We start from the raw sequence: 6,722 nt of genomic DNA on the forward strand, positions 1-6,722 counted from the left end.
TTCAAATGCACCCAGGCCGAGGAAGCACCGAGAGTGAGCGAGGGCTGCTAGCACGTTGTCTCCTCTCACCTGGTGCCCAAAAGGTCGGGGACCACTGTAGTACCCTATAGTTGTAGTTAAGAGCATGGTCTCAAATGTCAAGGAGATCCAGGTTTAAATTCAAGATCAGCTATTTCCATGGTGAACTTGGGTCTCTCCCTTAACTTCTATGAGGCTTAGTTCTTCCATTTGTAAATAGAGACAATAACACTATTACGGTTCTCCAGAGAAAAAGAACATGTATATATGAGATATATATGGGATATATATGAGATATATATGTCCTTATATATGATATGTGTATATATGCATATGTAATTGTGATATGTAAACATATAGTTTATATATGATTATATAATTATAAATACAGATTTATCATAATAAATCATATATAACACATATAATTTATTATAAAGAACTGGCTCACATGATTATGGGGGCTGAAAAGTTCCACAATCATCTGAATGAAGCTGGAGATGCAGTCCAGATGAAGATGGAGAACCAGTTGTGTAATTCCATCTAAGTCAGAAGGCCTGAGAACCGGAAGAGCCAATGGTGTAAGTTCCAGTCTGAATGCAGAAGACTGATGTCCCAGCTTGAAAACAGTCAGGCAAAGAAAGTGAATTCTCCTTTACCTCACTTTTTATTCTATTCAGGCATCTAACAGATTGAATGAGGCTTGCTCACATTGGGGAGGGCTATCTGCATTACTCAGTCTACCAGTTCAAATGTTAGTCTCGTCCAGAAACACCCTCACAGATACCCAGAATAATATTTAACCAACTATCTAAGGCACTGCCTGTTCCAGTCAAGTTGACACATAAAATTAACCATCACAGACGCCTACCTCACAACATTGTTGTAAGATCTGAATAAACACAAGATACATTAAGTACCTAGAATTATAAGGGGAACAAAGTAAATTAATAAATTGTGACTATTATAAAAGAAGAAACACATCAATGTAATAATTTCTCATCTAGGAGTAAAAGGATATTATCTTTTGTTGGATAATGAACTAGAATCATTGGCTGAGTTTCCCACTAATGTATCTCTTTTTTCTTTTTCTTTTTTTTTTTTTTTGAGACAGCGTCTCACTCCATCACCCAGGCTGCAGTGCAGTGGTGTGATCTCGGCTCACTGCAACCTCCGCCTCCCTAGTTCAAGCAATTCTCCTGCCTCAGCCTCCTGAGTAGCTGGGATTACAGGCGCATGCCAGCACACCTGGCTAATTTTTGTATTTTCAGTAGAAACGGGGTTTCAACATGTTGATCAGGCTGGTCTCAAACTCCTGACCTCGTGATACACCCACCTCAGCCTCCCAAAGGGATGGGATTACAGGCCTGAGCCACCGCACCTGGACTAATGTATCTCTTTAAAGAATATCATTATATTTTTAGAATAACATAAACGTCAAGTGACTTTTCCTTAGCCTTCTTTATCATATGAGAATGAGCTCTATGATGACATGCAGTAGAGAGGGGGATGGGAAAACTGCAGAGCAGAGGAGGTGGAGAGCTAAAGGACCTGTTTCCAGTTGGCAATAAACATGGTTGATGAAATGGAACCAACACTGGTAAGAATGGACACAAGTTCTTATCCTGTCATGTGACAGATGAGGCTTGGAACCCCACTTCAGGAAAGATGCATGCCTCTGAGCTATTTCATTCGGTGAGCTCAATGAGGAAAATTTTCCACATGCTTGGCGTTTTCTTTTTTTGGATCCTGTTTTGTAGAATGCTGTCTGCCCTTATCCAAGCTGCTGATTGCTTATTAAAGGCGTAAGGAGGAGCAGAGCTCTCCCTGTGGGACACACCAGCCCAACCCTCAGAGAGTTCTCATCAGCACAAAGAGGAAGATGCTCTACAAGAATGCATTGCCCTGACATTTAGTTGAAGGACATTTGTGGTTCTGTAGAATACGCAAGGGTACTGTTGTGCTGCAGAGAGATATGAGTGGTTTTCTTCCGACAAAGGGAGAAGAGACGATTTCAGGCCAAGTTTAGGCTTTGGTACAAACTAATTAAAAAGCAACCACAAGGAGGAGAGGAAAGAATCCTAATCAATGTGACTCTGAGGAATTTATCCTTTTTAATTGCATTGCAGTGTGGTTGGTTCTCTAGAAGAAAATAATGCTTCATACTTCACTGTCATGAAATTTTAACAAATACTTGTGTGCATTTTTATGAAGAAAGTCATTTTCAATAATATATTTTAAGGATAGAATTAAATAATGGCTCTGACTCCAAAATTCAATAGCCTTAGGTTATCATAGGAAAGATAATAAAATATTCATTTCTTTGTAATTAGTCTGAGTTAGAGGTAAAAGTGGGAAAAAAGTCCTATAGCTTTGAAGTAGTGGTTTAAGAAAGATGCTTTCTACAAAAGTGGGAGAGTAAATGGCACTGTGTTTAATAAAGACCAGAAGGTCACAAAACATGGCTGCTTCACTAATCTGCTTTCCAAACTTCAATTTGTCTGCAAGCAAATATGGCCATTAGTGCCCACCCTTTTTAATCACATGTTTTACTACTATCTAATATACTCTCTGTTTATTTTAGATTTGACATAGCCTACAGTTCAAAGGCAGAAATTCTTTGAAAGCTAACCTATATTATCCTTCCCCCACAAAAGTGTTTGAAATTACAGCTCTATTGTTTACATCCACCATGAAGATAAAGTTCTTTATCTTTTCTGAGTTATGAGCCCCTTTGAAAATTTGATAAAAGACATAGATATCGTCTCTAGAATGAAAAGCCCCGACACAATTTGAAGATACACCCTAAATTTGCATGTAATACCCAGGAGTTCAAGGACTCCTTAAAGCACATCTTTGGACTCCAGCTTGAGAGCCACTGCTTCAGAGGGTGGATGGTTATTTCCAACTTGGCATGGATACAGGAAATTTAGCGGAGATTTGAGATAAGAAACAAATTAAACGACTTTTTGAGTATTTTAGATTTAAATATTCACAAGCTAGTTTTAAAATAAATTTCCATGAACATACCCATGTCCAAATATAATTTTAAAAGGATCATTTCTTGGTACCATATTTCTAAAGAGCAAATTGGTAACATATATTAAGAGACTTAACAATCTTCATTGATTTTGACTCAATCATTATAATTTCAGAAATCTACTCTAAGGAAATATTCAGAGATGTGAACAAAGATATATGTCTAAGTAAGTTTATCACACTATTATTATTAGAACAAGAATTTGAAAACAACTTAGATGTTTAGGAGGGGAAAAACAATGGGTAAATAAATTAATTTCATCTGTGTAATAAATTGTTTACAATTGTCAAAAATTTGTGTTTTTATAAGAATATTTAATGGCATGGGCAACTACTTAAAATCTAACATCAAGTTAAAATGGATAGAAATGATTTCTATTATCAAAATGAGGAAATTAAAAATTAATGAGAATGGCTTTTAAAACTCTGTGTGTGTGGGAATGGTGTTCATTAACTGAAGAAACCAATAATCATTGTATGCCTACTACGTGCTAGGTACTATGCTCTGCATATATCAAAGTAGCATGTATTATTAGAAAAAAATAAATAAAACCTATATGTTTGATCTATAATAACTATAAGATACTTGGAATTTCTCTCACACTGATTTCCTGTGTATGTTTTATTTTTTCACTATGATGCGACCTCTTGTAGGTAAAGGATTCCATTTAATTCACATTCATTGGGTATTTCTTTGAGTTGGGTGCTGTTTTAGGTGCTGAACTTGTCCACCATTTTAAATGTTCTCAGCAATATTCAAAGTCTTGTAGAGTGCTTTCTAAATTCTTGTTGAATTTAATTCTAATGACAAAGAAATACATTTGGATATTAATGAAATGAGATGAATCCTAAATTTTCCTTTCAATAATTGTGAGACAGTAGACACCTTACTTTTATAAGCATGTTTCTTTTAAAAAACAAAAAGAAACAAAAAGAAAACAAGGAGCTAATATTACCTACCTTAAAGTGCTGATTGCAGAATTAAATAAAGTGTTGCATATAAGATGTCTTTCATAGTATTAAGCAAATAGTTGACCTTAATGAGTGTTTCTTTTCCATTCCTTATCTATAGATTGAATCTCATAAAACTGCTGATATTCAGTCATTTTCTACCTACAAAATGGCAGTTTCATATGCTCAATCTAATAATTAATAATTAGGTATAATATACAGTAGAACCCCCGATAAATTATGTGAAAAAGTATAGCTGTGGATTGGATCTGATATAATTACAATGAATTAATTCAACAAAATTCTGAGAATTAAAGATGTTGCTCAATTTTAACCTGCGATAACAGTCATATCAGTCATGTTTTAAAATTAAAAGAGCAATAAAATCTAGGATATATGAACAACTGAGGGCTGGGGGAGGCCTTATTAACTAAAATTGGAATCCTAAATGTCCTCTAAGAAGAGTCAGACCTATTTGACCACATGAAACTTTTAAAAATCATATTAAAATATAATAAACAATATTTACTTATCAATTGATTAATTTCCTTTCTTTTATCACTAGAATGTGTGTCTGATAGAGGATATTTTTGTGTACTTTTTTACTGTTGAATCCTCAGTACATAGAAAAATGCCTGACATGTAGTAGGTATAATTACAAAAAATTACTATAAACAAATTCAACCAACAAATAATAAATGTGGGACAAATGTTCACAACAAGAGAATAGATTAATATTTCTAAGGCAAAAGTGTTATAAAAAATTAACAAGAAAGGGATATATGACTCAACAGGAAAATGGGAGAACCCAAATGTCCAAGGAATGTATGAAAATATTATCAAACTAATACATCACATTACCACTTAAGACTGGCAAAAGTGGAAAAGGATGACAACCTCTGTTGACAGCAATATTGGGGAAAGGGTACTATCATAGAAGGCTGGGGAGAAGGTAAATTGCCTCAGGTGTTGTTGGAATGCAATCTGTTGTTATTTGTTAAAATTAAAAATGCATATATATTTTGATCCACAAATACTTCTTTTAGGTATCTGTTCCATAGAAATGAAAGCACAAGGATGTTTACGACAGCATTACTTTAGAGGTACAAAGGAAAACAAGTAGAAACAGCATGATTGCCCATCAGTAGGAGAATTGTTGAATAAATTACAACATACTGCAGCATAAAATGTTACGCAGTTGTTAGAAAGAGTTATTGTCGAGTAAGAAAAAGCAAGATTCAAAAATATGTGTATGTTCAAATTTTTGCAAGATAATGACAAAACCTCTCTGTGTATATTTATATTCATAGATATAATGTGTGTATACATTATGTATAGCTTTTTTATGAATACAAGCATAAAGAATAATATGAAAGTATATACAGTAGGTTGTTAATATGGATAACTTTTGTGTCTGTGAGGAAAGAAAGTAGATTGAGAGGGAAGTATATGGGAAAGGAAAAGCTAAACCAAAACAAAATACTGCATTAAAAAAATGGTATGTATGATATGATCACACATATTGAATTTATGTAAAATTATATGCAAGTATATGTATGTATAAATATTTTAGAAGAAAAAATTACAAACAGAACAAGAAAAGGGAGTTTTGCTGAGCCATAGCCATTTCATTGCAGCCTACATGTCTTGGTGCAGCCATTAAAAAACACCATAATACAGCATTGGAAATGGGAAATAATATAAGGCGAGACTGCCAAGCCCATTCTGAGGGGCAATGGAGAGGGATGCAATTCCACCATTAGATAAATCAAAATGAGTTAAGTAAACACAAGGAACTCGCTCCTAGAAACCATAAAAAAGTCAACATGGAATTATTAGTAGAAAAAAATGAAAGTAGAAAATAATAAAAACCACCACTGTGAAGCACATTTGTTAGAAGCCGAATTCAAGCCTCTAGTTGAACTTCATAACAGAGAAGCCCTAAAGAGAAGCAGAAGACTTGAATTATAGCATGTAAGATATAGTTCTGATCTGTTAGTATCAGATGACTAAGGTATGTTCAAGCTCTGAAAGTCCTTGATTCTAAAATGCAATGGGGATGATCAAATATTCACTATTCATACAATGATGAATTTTGGAGCCAGACAGGCCTTGAAGGATATATCCAGTAGTAGGTCCAAAAGGTTGTTTGTTCGGGTCTTTTTTTAATGATTTTTGTTGCATTTTATTTACTTCTTTTTAATTTTTGATTGACAAATAATTAGATGTACGTATTATCAGGGTACATGTGATAAATTGATGCATTCATATAATCAAAACAGAAGAATGAGAATATCCATCACCTTATATATTTATCTTTTCTTTCTGCTAGACACATTCAAATTATTCTCTTCTAGCTATTTTGAACTGTACAATCAATTAATGTTAACTATAGTCACCCCACTGATCTGTGAAACACCAGATCTTATTTCTTCTATCTAAGCATATATTTGTACACATTAATCAAACTCTCTTCATCATCCTCTCCCTCTTATGCTTCCCGGCTTCTGGTAACCAGCAATCTACTCTCTATTGTCATGAGATCCATTTTTTCAAGTTCCCACCTATGAGTGAGAACATGGGATATTTATCTTTCTGTGCTTGGCTTATTTCACTTATCATAATGACCTCCAGTTCCATCTATGATGCTGGAAATGTTTATTACATTTTTAAAACACATAACATAAAACTTACCATTTTAACAATTCTTAAGTGTG

The 6,722-nt window shown here is 34.2% G+C and overlaps 1 long non-coding RNA gene across 1 annotated transcript; it reads left to right on the plus strand.

The window, feature by feature from the left end:
- The first annotated feature begins 461 nt into the window (after window positions 1-461).
- Window positions 462-3,606, plus strand: LOC141409628 (uncharacterized). The gene is made up of 2 exons (XR_012430704.1): window positions 462-596; window positions 1,130-3,606. It is a non-coding gene; the product is annotated as an uncharacterized lncRNA (long non-coding RNA).
- The last annotated feature ends 3,116 nt before the right edge of the window (window positions 3,607-6,722 follow it).

The sequence above is a fragment of the Macaca fascicularis genome, chromosome 2 (genome assembly GCF_037993035.2).
Source record: "Macaca fascicularis isolate 582-1 chromosome 2, T2T-MFA8v1.1".
NCBI classification, from domain to species: domain Eukaryota; kingdom Metazoa; phylum Chordata; class Mammalia; order Primates; family Cercopithecidae; genus Macaca; species Macaca fascicularis.